The 13,883-nt window shown below is 40.4% G+C and overlaps 1 protein-coding gene across 1 annotated transcript in view; it reads right to left on the bottom strand.

The window, feature by feature from the left end:
* Positions 1-10,673, bottom strand: part of LOC136877243 (facilitated trehalose transporter Tret1-2 homolog) — an 89,234-nt gene extending 78,561 nt beyond the window's left edge. The window contains exon 1 of the mRNA XM_067151104.2: positions 10,531-10,673. The gene's annotated coding sequence lies outside the window, so the exon portion shown is untranslated. The remainder of the gene's footprint in view (positions 1-10,530) is intronic.
* Between the last annotated feature and the right edge of the window lie 3,210 nt (positions 10,674-13,883).

The raw sequence follows: 13,883 nt of genomic DNA, 5'->3' as shown, positions 1-13,883 counted from the left end.
GTTTCCAGAAACTGGTTTTCACTTGTATTGTGTTACCGATCGCTAATTGCATGTATTCAGCACCTAAGTTAATATTTGTCGGCCGTTATTATACACTCATGTTTATTGCTATCCCGGAGATTTAGTGACCTCGGAATGACGTGTCAGTGATCCCAATGTCCTTATGCTTTGAGTGAACATGTCTCTATATTTTTAATTATTCCAATGCGCCATTAATTGCGACTTAAAATAGACTATATTATCATTGCTTCCCCATAAGGAGAGCTCTAGGTTGGGTACGCCAACATGGCGAACCGCGCGCTCAACTTGGCGTACTTTCTCCTGCAGCGGAGACCTGCCATCAGCGATCCATGTATAGAGATCAGTGGGCCTACCTAATGGGACCCATGTTTATGACATAATAAAAAAATTTACCTCACCATCTGGACGTGACACTCTTATTTCTCTCAGGATGTGATTTTCAGGAAAGTGCTTGATACACACAACTGTGTTTTGATTAACTATTAAATTCTCCCTGAGAATAGCCTTCTTCCATAACTAAACTAGTTCTTCATCAAAAGGAAACACAAATACCGGAGTGTACTCTCCTTGTTTATAATTGGCTTTGCAGCCAGGCACACAGCAACTCTAAGGCATGGTGATTTCCCTCACTGATCATCTTAATTCAAGTATATACAATTCGTGGTTAATAATAAAACACAGAATGCAGAAACTCAATTAATTTAACACTATAAATATAACTTTACACAAATAAACTACAAAATTAAAACACCGAAGAACGATCTTCTTAACCTATAGCTTCACATAAATACACGCTCACACTAAGTTTTCTTCACTAATTAACGACTTTCCACTTAATAATGCAGTCGATGACGACTCATTCTCACATATATCTGAGTGAACATGCAGCCATCGTTAAAAGTTTCAATAAAACTGCCAAAAACTATGTTTAACTCTACTAACTCATGTGCTAAACTTCCCCCCTAACGATCAGCTGATTGCTTTCCCGCGCTAGTTACAATACGGCCTGGACATCACGAAGGCAGTGTCAGATGGTAGTGAGCGGTCAGATGGAAGGAGACTCTCAGTCAGCCGGTCAGGCAGATGGATGGTGAGCAGTGAAATAGTCATATGGATGGTGATCAGTCAGTTGGATGGGAAAGAAGCAGGTATGTGGATACGGAGTCTTCAGTGATCAGATGTATTAGATGTCCGGAGTGTGTTCCGAGTATGTGTTCGGTCGAGTCTACTTGTGTCGTGCCGTGGAGACTAACAGTTCGGTAGATTACGTGTAAAGTTGATGGATCACTGTGGTTATATTTATAGGCCATGCTATCTTTCGTTGGTGAAGGTCAGAGGATTGTTGTTGTTGTTGTTTGAGTCATCAGTCCATAGACTGGTTTGATGCAGCTCTCCATGCCACCCTATCCTGTGCTAACCTTTTCATTTCTACGTAACTATTGCATCCTACATCTGATCTAATCTGCTTGTCATATTCATACCTTGGTCTACCCCTACCGTTCTTACCCCCTACACTTCCTTCAAAAACCAACTGAACAAGTCCTGGGTGTCTTAAGATGTGTCCTATCATTCTAACTCTTCTTCTCGTCAAATTTAGCCAAATCCATCTCCTCTCACCAATTCGATTCAGTATCTCTTCATTCGTGATTCGATCTATCCATCTCACCTTCAGCATTCTTCTGTAACACCACATTTCAAAAGCTTCTATTCTCTTTCTTTGTGAGCCAGTTATCGTCCATGTTTCACTTCCATACAATGCCACGCTCCACACGAAAGTCTTCAAAAACATCTTTCTAATTCCGATATCAATGTTTGAAGTGAGCAAATTTCTTTTCTTAACAAAGCTCTTCCTTGCTTGTGCTAGTCTGCATTTTATGTCCTCCTTACTTCTGCCATCGTTAGTTATTTTACTACCCAAGTAACAATATTCATCTACTTCCTTTAAGACTTCATTTCCTAATCTAATATTTCCTGCATCACCTGCCTTCGTTCGACTGCACTCCATTACTTTTGTTTTGGACTTATTTATTTTCATCTTGTACTCCTTACCCAAGATTTCATCCATACCATTCAGAAACTTCTCGAGATCTTCTGCAGTCTCAGATAAACATTGTAAACATTGAAAAGGAGAGGGGACAAACTGCAGCCTTGCCTCACTCCTTTCTGGATTGCTGCTTCTTTTTCAAAGCCCTCGATTCTTATAGGTCACCAAATTAGGTTTGAGATACCTACAGCTTATGCCAGATACAAGGAATACGTCATAATAACACTTAAAAGTGTCCAAGGTACTGTAATGTGAACAGTGAGGGATACATTTCCTGTAGAGATTTCAAATGTCCGGTGAAGAGTGTTTTAAATTTAATGCCTAGAGCTTCATCCAGTTATAACTTCAAGAGTTTAATATTGTAATTTCAGTATCGCCACAAATTTCACTATTTCATTCCAAATTTAAGAATATAATTTGTTTTAGTATCAAGTGCAGTTAATTGATTTATTTCATGTTAGATCAGATAACCTCAAATTTTAGTTGGGAACCAAACGACAATATCCTTTTCCCAGAAATTACAGTACATGCTATGCTGTCAAAGTAAGCTCATTACCCTACACCCTAGAGACTCTCATACTATTATTGTTACATGTATTTGTAGCCGGCGCCCATCATCAATTAAATTATTAGTATTTCTGGCTATTGTATGTGTAAATAATCAGATAATTGCCCAACAGCAAGGCATATTTTATGTGGAAACCAGGGGGTAAGTTCAAAGTAGCACCACATAGTGCGGCGATAAAGTACACTAGTGTCCAAAAATTAAGCATAATCACTAAACGAGGCCATACCGTCTGATAAGAATGTAAGACGGATTGCTGAACAAACGGAAGCTGACTCACACACCATATGGCACACAACTTGACCAAAAAAAACAGTGTCAGAGAGGTTCTATTAACTAAGGTACACCTTTGACAACAACTAACAAACTTGGCAATGTCTTCCGCAACAAAATATGCTGTTGAGAGGGTGTATGGTTACCCCTAACGGCCACACATGCTTCGCAGCGACGTGGCATGCTCTCTATCAGATGGTCCAAGAGCTCTTGTGGCAGTCGATCCCATTCCTCCGAAAGGGCAATGCGAAGGTCTTGGAGGGTCCTTGGTGGAGGCTGACGGGATGCAGTTCGCCTCCCCAATTCATCCCAGGCATGTTCTATAGGATTCAGATCCGCAGACCTCACTGGCCTGTCCATGCGACGAATATCTTCCCCAGCCACAAATTCATCCACCATAGCTGCGCGGCGCGGTCTGGCATTATCGTCCATTATGAGGCAGTCTGGACCAACCGCACCTCTGAAGAGTTAAACATGGGGTCTCAGCACCTCATCCCTGCATCTCCGAGCGTTAACAGTGTTCCTCGGACCACCCATGAAGATGTGCAGGTCCGTACGGACATTCAACATGATGCCGCTCCATATCATGATGCCACCACCACCATACTGGTCCCGTTCCACGATGTTCCTGTGGTTGTACCGTCTACCCGGTTCTCTCCAGATTAAAGTGCGACTGGAATCGTTCTGCAAACTGAAGCGGGACTCATCTGTGAAGAGCATATGCCTCCATTCATTCATGGTCCAGTTTCGATGTTGACAGTTCCACAGTAAACGGGCCCGTCTCTGTGCTGGAGTGAGCGGGACGCACACCGCCGGACGTCGGGCAAACAGCCCTGCTGTTCTGAGCCTTCGGTACACAGTTTGCCGGGAAACGGCAACCCCTAAGACGGCTGCAAGCTCCGCCGACAATTGTCTTGCAGGTGCACTACGATTTCGTCGGTCGGTTAAGGCCAGATATCGGTTCTGCTGTGGGGTGGTTACCCTTGGTCGACCTGGTACTGGTCTACGACTAACATCTCCTGTTTCTCGAAATCTTCTCCAAAGCCTGGAAATGACACTTTGAGGTACATTCAAGGATACGGCGACTTCGGTCTGTGCCTGGCCTGCTTCCAGGCGGCCGAGTATTCTACCATGCAAAACGGAGTCCAAATGGCGTCGTTGTGCCATTATGTTGTCACGTTCATCACGAGACTACACTCCGCACATTATAGCAGGGCAAACACGACTGGGGGAATATGGGCCGCAGGCACTGGCTGTTTATTTTGCGGTTACGCCGCTAGTCAAAGCAGGGGACAGAGTGCACGGTACTAGTAACAGAGCGCTCTGGCGGAGTTCCGTACAAGGTTACAGTTAAGGTAATTACGTTAGCTCATTATTGTTAAACATACAGTATTATATTTTACATTTTAATGTTATGTGATTCAGTGAAGTCTGTAATACTTCGAATTTATATTACAGCTTGACAATCAACGAAACTATGTTGAATCATTCTCGCTAAAAATACAAGTGTTGAAAATCGTTGCTCAATCTCAAATGCTGCTTGCACCGACTTGTAGTTTTTCACACTCATTTTTCAATATTACTTGACTTTCCTCCAACAAAATGTTCACTGCAAATGACGGAGCATTTGGTGGGTTCCCATGGAGTTCCATCTGCACTGAAATGCAGGAAGACATTTATTATTATTATTATTATTATTATTGTCTGTCTGTTAGCTCATCAGCCCAGAGGCTGGTTGGATCCTCAAATAACACCACCAAAGGTTATGCGTTTATAAGGAAACCGCAAAAACCAATGGCAGCACCAAAATGAGGCGTACTAGGCAAGACGAGGAGTGAGGTCGTTTGCCATTGCTTTCCTCACTGGGTCAGAAAGTGCTATTACAGCATGACTGACCCTATGAGCAACACCTTTCATATCACTCATTGTCAGATGCACTAGTCGTGCTCTGAATGTCATTACTCAGCACCACCCATACCCCAGCAGCTTCCATATTGTCACAGCCATGGATGAGACTGGGACTTCGGTGGAAGCTACACTTTACTCTGGCCGGTGCCAAGAGATGGAATTATTATTATTATTATTATTATTATTATTATTATTATTATTATTATTATTATTATTATTATTATTATTATTATTATTATAAATATTCGGCGTAGTCAAGACACGTGCACATTGAAAGACATGAATGTAAACATACAAGCCTGCTGCAATGCATACTTGAAATGAAATGTACTACCGGTATTTCAAAGTGTACTTAATGAGCGTGTTCTTGACTTGGCATACCTGGTGTGTTTGAAATGTGGGATATGAAATGTATGATTTACGTCACAAATAAAATAAGGTACTGTACTTGCTGTATTCCTCCCACAGCCTAAATCCACTTCCTTGCGTCTGTCCGATTCCCATGGACGACCAGGAAATGTGTGAAATGTAATTCCTTTTCCTTACGTGTTTCTTTGTGTGTTGTGGCAGTTCACTGCACAACAGTTTCTATTTGATTTGGGCATTTTGATACACTACTACCACCACAATTTCACACCCACAGTTACACAGCCTGGACTGACCACTCAAGACAAAATCACCAAAACGTTACCGATTTCTTCCATTTTGAGGCGCTAAGAGCGACCATGCACGCTCCGTATACAGAGCGAACACGTAAGGTTGATAGGTGCATATGTCGTGCGATTTGCGGTCTATTTCCTGTTGCCCTGCTTACTCGTAACTTCCGCTTAACTCTTGGACACTAGTGTATTTTGATTTATCAACATTTAATTTTTGGAGTAATAATCACACTCAACAACATTAGACAAGCAGATTTCTTTTTAATTTCTTTCTGTGGCTGTTGCCATGGTAGAGCGAAGTTTCTCAACAATGGAACATATCAAAACGTACGTGAGAACGATTATGGCCGGGGAACGCCTTGTAATTTAACAGTGATTTTAATTTTTTTTATCAGTGAATCTGACTGGAGGGTGATCGGGTGAGATACTTCATGTGAACCTGAGAAAAATTAAAATCCAAATAACTACTTCTCATCTCGCCTAGGACTTCTCACCGCACGTTTCTTCGTACTTTTCACATCGCATGATGTATTAAAGTCCATACACGGAATCTGTGAAGTAGCAGTAGAAAAACAAGCCTTTTGCGCAGGCAGCATCATATCAGGTGTCTTACCGAAGAGTTGTTAGAAGCCTTTACTCTGGTGTTTTGGAAGATATCTTCAATTTCGTCTTTGTAATGTGTAGGTGGAGCCAGACCAAAATAAAGACGGCTCTTCAGGTGCGTCATAAGTAGGGCCCGGATTTTTAGGCATTAATCTATTTTTTTTCCTCGCTACTTAATTAATAAATTACAAGATATACAGAGTGTCTGAAAATAAATTACTGATCATTTATGGGCATAATAAACCCAATAATATAAAAGAGGATCCGTTATCCATATTTTCCTAAACTGTTTGGTTAATCGCTAGGGGCAAGTGGTTCACATCTCTTATGTCCTGCGACGTAGTGCACTGAATTCGCAACAGAACGTTAACGGTAAAGAGTGTTAATATTAGCATTAAAAGTTCCCAAGGAAAATGCATGGGATACGCAGAAATTATCAGAATCTCTATTAGCGAACGGAGCACAGACATGAGCACGTGACTGACGACCTCACGGTATCAGCTGTTCACATTTGCTTTGCAATTGGCAAGCAGTACAGTAGTGTACATTGCGCGACTCAACGCATTCAGGGGAGGGGAATGAACAAATAGGGTTTCGGGAAAGATAAATTTAAAGCATCAATTCCTGTAAGTTTTTGCGTTTGTGCCGTGTGCCGCGTGAAACACGCTACCATGAAAAAAAAAAAAAAATATTGATGTTCATCACAGTATGTACGATACATAAACAATTAACAGAAATCAGTTATCACTACACATATCTCCTCAACGGCCTAAAGACTACAGTCGAGCTAGAAACACTCAGCCTGTTACGACAGGAAATCTAAATAACGTAAAGATGTTTGGCATTAATGACGGTGTACATTTCTGATTAACACCTTCCAAAACACAATTGTAACGTAGGGATCTACTTTGGACTTCGTTTTATTAGCCTATATTCTAGGATACTCTGTTCTAAACAGCCTTTAATACCTGCCAGTACCACAGGGCGTGCTTTAAACATTTACTTTTATTACATAAGTTACGTAACGTGGTTATGACATTTCAGTAATTATTTTGTAGTGTGGCGCACATTGAAAAACACCTATATGCTTCATAGAACAAATGCACTATGTTCATCCGAATCCGGGAGGAGTTTTACTACAAGGATTTCAGTTTTGTATACCTGTACCCCACAGGTGTGGAATAAAAACGGTAAAAGAAGATTTCAGTTTTGTGCGTCAGTCGGTTCAGGATACCTTAGCCAATGATTATCAGAATATAGACGCTGCGTTATCCGGACATGATGATCAGATACTGCTCTGTGATACGCCACCATTACTATATAGCACGGTTTCATGCTAGCGAGCGACAGGTCAGCGTAGCGCACCACCCAAGGTTATCAAGCAAGACAGCTTAACCGGCTACACGCTGCATAGGATGACACAGAAGTTGCTCACGACTGAACTTAGATTTTTTGTCAATGTGATGCATTTAATGGTTGTAACCTGAACTATCTCCATCTCACTGCTTATCGACACACCCGTTGCACTGCTGATATACTTCGTTCCACACAACCAGCAATTTACCGGATGGATGCATCATGTTCTCTCATGTCAATAATGCGTCCTCTTTCAAACTCATTCATTTTACGGTACGGTTCTCGCATACGTCTGCGAGGCATCCTGCACGTCTGCTCAAGTCACACTGATCTATTACCTTCGGTGTATAACGACGAGGGCCACAGGTACATTTTACCAGTCGGTGGTGGTGCACCGAGATATCGATGTCGACCTTGAACCTGAGGGCCGACATGGTTCAAATGCTCATCATTTCTTCAGAACATACTAATGCGCATGTCCTGTGAATATGAACTTCCCATCTCTAGTCTTTCAAAGTGTTTTGTTTCTTATGAACATGAGTGTATATTAGGGAGACTTGTAGCGCCACAATAAAATGGTGTCCGGCTGCTGGACGAGCCCGGCAACCACTCGGTGTCTCGGGACACACACTAAGCATAGTTTCAAATGTAGCCTATCATATTAGGACACTGGTGGCGACGCCTTTCCCTTCCCTATCCGCTTATTCCTCAATCAATTTCACTTGTGCTGTTCTCAAAATAGGTTGTTGATTGGGTTCATGATGTCTGAGGGAAACGATATGAAGAAGAGTAGTCTGGGGATAAGATGAAAGAATTTGCTCATTTAATTGAAAAACAAATGAATCAACAAGCTAGAATGACATAGAGGGGCTGTATGCCTGACATCAGCGCTCCTTGCGGAGGCAAGTTCATAAAGAGCAGCCGTGTTTCGAGTTGTCAAAACAAAATGAGTTGATGCGAGAACATATGATGAGGTGACATGGAGATTGTGCGTGGCGACTGAACATCGTGAGTTTTAAGAAGTGAAAAGTCAGATTCTCGCCTTCAGGAATGCCAGCCATATGTTCAGCGTACGGCTACGCTAATCGGAGTAAGGTGTTGCATATATATAGAGATTGATAATGTCCCCTTTTTCCAACTTATGACGAGTGGTGATTTATTGGTACCTGTTTATCTTTGAGCCTTGAGATTTCATTCACTTTTGTTGCCATCTGTTGTTGGTGGTGCATGATTAATTGAAATTTGATATTCAGTGTCTGTCCTTTTTTACTGACCGAGTTGCTCGTGTGTTCAACCGCTTTAATATTTAAAATTAGGCTACACTTTATACTGAACAACTTTCAAGGTTATGTTTCAGCTACTAATCCCAGTATTATACGGTAATGGGGAAAAATAATATGTCCCCTACATTATAACAAATAATTTTATGGAGTGAGCGGGCCTTGCCGTTAGGGGCGCGCAGCTATTAACTTTCATTCCCACCGTCCACAGCCCCGAAGATGGTTTTTCCATGGTATCCCCTTTTCACACCAGGAAAATGCATGGGTTGTACCTTAATTACGGCCACAGCCGCTACCTTCCCAATCCTAGCCCTTTCCCATCCTTTCGTCGCTAATAACCTGCGATGTTAAACAACTAGCAAAATAAAAAATAAATACATCATTACATTAAATAATCATAGTGGTACTCACGGGGATGCAATACGTTTAAAGATATGATCAGAATGAGGTTGTAACCTACCGTAGGTCGCTTTCATGTAGAGGATTTCCTTCATAAACACTTATTTATATCCACGGTTTTTACATTAATCTACGCTTAACCACAACAGCCAAGCAAGATAATGCTCTTGTTCAGATTTCGTGGCCTCTCCGTATGCCACTGTATGACGATTCTCTTTATAACCTTTTCAAACTTCCCTACAATCAGCTGATCGGTGTGTTGTCCTCGCGCCACAACATGGATGAAGTGGCGCTATTCGCAATTTATGATTAATGCTCTAGGCTTTTGGCTAACGGTCTTTAATTTTGCAGAAGTGATTCTATAATGCGTGTTTTCAACCTTTTCCGCCATTCGAGAGCGACGCCCCCTTGCTTATAAGACCACTGAAAACATGGCGGACGTTCGTTAAATTAGCTTCAGCCAGGCAGCGCTTTCGCCTCTCTATGTTATCCTAGCTCGTTGAAATTAATACAGAGGACTTAATAGCTCAAGCTAAAAAATACCCAGCGTTCTGGAACAGTACAAGCGACGACTATAGTGAAGAAATGACAAAATAAATGCATAAGCAGAACCAAAACATCTTTTTAAAATTAATCTAAACATAATTTCTAGTGGCGACACCAGTGTCTAGTGAATTTCTGCGTTGGTGACACCTTTGGCGCTACCGGTGTCGCCACGAGTCCTTAGGTGAGACAGCCGGTATTTGGTAGGACCAGTGAGCAGTCAGCGGGAATGGAATGAAGTGAGATAGGGAACTTTCTCATTTGGTTGTTCGGCTTGAAGCAGAGAACATGTCGAAATGCGAAAACGAAACCTAGCTCATACTGAAAATAAAAAGCCACATAACGGTAGCCTAAAAGATGTCAGATGCCAGATGTTCGGCTCCTTGGCTGAATAGTCAGCCTACTGGCATTAGGTTCAGAGTTTCCTGGGTTCGATTCCCGGCCGAGTCGAGGATTTAAATTGTGTACAGTCAACTCCTGATTCCGGCTGATTCCAATCAAAGTGCCGATTCCAAGTAACTGGAAAACCAGGAAGAACAAGAAGCCTAAAAGAAGTCAAGTACATCACGCCAGAGTTTTGGTATGTGTTGTGCATATCTGCGTTATGCATGGAATAGAATGTGGGACTGTTTCGTTTTTGAGACTCCCGTGAGTTGTTACTCGTGACCACACTTCACAAATTCCATCTTAAGACTTCAGTATGTTTTTTTAGAAAATCGCGACACACTTCTCCTTCAGCAGGCCGGAGGATATTTCCAATAAGTAGAGTCGTTAGAATTCGTTACTCTCCACCAAAGTTTTTACTCGATCCACCATTGCGTGGCCAGTCTTCCCTGATAGGAACTCTACTTACAGAACCAACAAACAGGGGTCACCAACCTTTAGAGATCACTAATTCCTTCTTTCAGACCTATCGTTGAGCCAAATCATCTCGGAACCACCTTCTTCTCACTCCTTCCCAAGAATGCAGCAAGTAATTTTCTCATTTCCACAGGGACAGTATACAGTTGATCACGATCTAGAACTGCAACAGAACTGCAATATGCCTTTCATCAGTAGTGGTAATTATTGCTTTAAGGGGATAAACAATACAATTACCAATTCCTCTTAATATATTTAATGGAAAACACAAAGAAACAATTTTACCTCAAACTGAAGCTCAACGAATGAATTTAAAAATTTTAAAAAAACAGAAATAACATGTATAATGGTAAAAAGCGCTCCGGTGCTCCCTGAGTAACTACACTTGAAATTTAAAACTCTTTGATAAGCCCACTCTCGCTCATAAAGTGAATGACGAGAACAGTAATAGAGATTAGTAGTAAGCTCGCCACCTGATAAGATGAGATTTACTGTTTCCATCGGACTAAGGTTACGTCTGAAGTCAAAGGATTCGCATACACACAATGGGGAGATCACAACTATGGAGTCACCGATTTCCTTCAAATTGTTGGAGACTGCTCTACATTTTATGCTATCGGACCTTTTCAAACGATGAAATGGACCTTTAAATGTAACAGTCTGGATACCTATTGCAATTACCTCTAACGAATTCAATTCCGCTGAGGGGAGGTAAGGGAGAAAACTCCCGTCTGAAGTGTTGAAAATTATTCAGAAAGTTTTACAAATAACTGTGAGGCGTTTCATGCTCAGCTAAACAGATTGTTCTATTCCTTCCACTCACAGACATTCTAATTGACTGAAATGTTAAAGAACATCCATTGCGATGCACACATTCTTGTCAAGTCCAAATGTAAGGTACAAAGCCAGAAACATATGAAAGGGAGCCAACTGAGGAGGGTAATGGACTAGTATAACTTGGAAACAGTTCTCTAAGCCCATGGGTAAATATTGAAAATATCGAGCTCGATTAGTAGCGGTTATCATTATGACTTGTGAGGTGTGGCTATAAAGTTGTTTACGTTTATTATTATTATTATTATTATTATTATTATTATTATTATTATTATTATTATTATTATTATTATTATTATTATTACCGAGCTCTATAGCTGCAGTCACTTATGTGCGGCCAGTATCCAGTATTCGGAAGATAGTGGGTTCGAGCCCCACTGTCGTCAGCCCTGAAGATGGTTTTTCGTGGTTTCCCATTCTCACACCAGGCAAATAAGGCCACGGCCGCTTCCTTCCCACTTCTAGTCCTTTCCTGTCCCATCGTCACCATAAGACGTATATGTACCGGTGCGACGTAAAGAAACTTGCAAAGAAAGAAAAATTATTATTATCATTATTATTATTATTTCTTCTTCTTCTTGCGTTCCGGCCTTCTAAGGACCACGTTACAATTTCAATTGTTCCTCCTTAGTTGTTCTTTCCTTTCCTTCCAGTATTCTTTCATGGTTTCACTGTGTTTCTTTTTCCTATCTTCAGTCCACTTCGTGCCTGTCTTCTTTTCCTTCCTCCCTTGGAATCCTTCCATTTGTAAGACTTTATTATTATTATTATTATTATTATTATTATTATTATTATTATTATTATTATTATTATTATTATTATTATTATTATTATTATTATTTACGTAGTTATGTACGGATTTTATTTGGTGCAAATCTTGGTCGTATCATTTATTATTTGTATGTTGTATGATGTCTTGTGTAACAAAACATGTGAGGTTATGTCATGATACGTCTGCTGTATGTATATTAATATGACTTTATTTAATGTAAGAACACATAATTAATAGTAAATAATATGTTATTACCTGTAAATATGATGTATAAAGCAAATGTAATGTTGTGCAACACAGGATAATAGTCCAGAACAACGCATCTTTGTCATTAGAGTTGTAGAGAACATTCAATTTCATTTGTACATGGGTTATTGGAGACTCGAGAAAATACGAGAAAACATGTTATACTTTTCTAGAAGCCTGGCCAGGCAAGGTATATAAAGAGACAGTCTTGGGTAGTGGAGTTGTTATTAGCGAAACTTATTAGTGAAAGTCGTTAGTCGAGTGGCTGAACTCATGTTGTGATTTCGTTGTGTTGGTAATCGGTTAATGTGTGTGTGTATAATGTGAACATAATCTATATATATAAAATAAGAGTTTTGTCTGTACATTGCTCAGAATTTGAAAAGAATGGTATTTCTATACCGGTATCGGTCATGCCCATGGTAACAAGGAAATGCACTTTTTACTTTTCCGTAATGTCTGTCTGTCTGTCTGTCTGTCTGTCTGTCTGTCTGTCTGTCTGTCTGTCTGTCTGTCTGTCTGTCTGTCTGTCTGTCTGTCTGTCTGTCTGTCTGTCTGTCTGTCTGTCTGTCTGTCTGTCTGTCTGTCTGTATGTATGTATGTATGTACACGCATCACGAGAAAACGGCTGAAGAGAATTTAATGAAAATCGCTATGTAAAGTCGGAGGATGAGCCACTACAATCTAGGCTATAAATCATTTCATGAGTGAAATGGTAGTTTAGGGGAAGGCCTAAAATTCAATTCTCAAATATTTGTGTTATCCAGTGGTCCTATCTTAATGAAAATCGGTATGCAAGGTCAGAGAATAAATTGCTAAAATCTAGGTCATAAATAATCTTACGCTGAATGAAATGGTAGTTTAGGGGAAGGCCTAAAATTTAATTCTCAAATATTTGTGTTATTAGTGGTCCTATAGACAAATATTACATAACTAAAGTTAAATAGTATTAAATTTCCGATCATTTATGTCTTATACATTTTTACCGTATCGGCTATGATAACAGAGATATTCATGAATTTTGATTTTTGTTGCTAAGTCCATATCAGCGCCGAGGCTCGAGAAAATGGGTAAACAGAATTTAATGAAAATCGGTATGCAAAGTCTACAGTCTATGCTATACATATTTTTGTAAGACACCCTAATATCACAGATTCGAAAGAAAACTAAATGTGAAGGTCTACAATACAGAGAGCTCATAACAATGATCAACAATAACATTACACTGACCATTGTTTGTTGTGTTGTGCTTTGTGTCCCTGTTGCAACTCATAGTTGCGAGTTTTAAAAAAAAATCTTTACGATAACAGCCTGCCTGAATATTGGCGGGAAGTAGCTGGGGAGTTAGATAACTTTCTTCTTTAGCAGGCCATTCCTCTGGTTCATACATTTTCTGATATTACTGGTATGTAACACGCTGGTTCATCGTAGCATGCGAGTTATTCAATCCGTACTCTGAGGCACTGATTGGAATGACCAGTGTGCATATTTAACGGAATAATGGCAGAAGAGTGTTCAC

Source organism: Anabrus simplex, chromosome 7, assembly GCF_040414725.1.
Source record: "Anabrus simplex isolate iqAnaSimp1 chromosome 7, ASM4041472v1, whole genome shotgun sequence".
In the NCBI taxonomy this organism is placed as follows: domain Eukaryota; kingdom Metazoa; phylum Arthropoda; class Insecta; order Orthoptera; family Tettigoniidae; genus Anabrus; species Anabrus simplex.
This window is presented reverse-complemented; position numbering and strand designations above follow the sequence as displayed.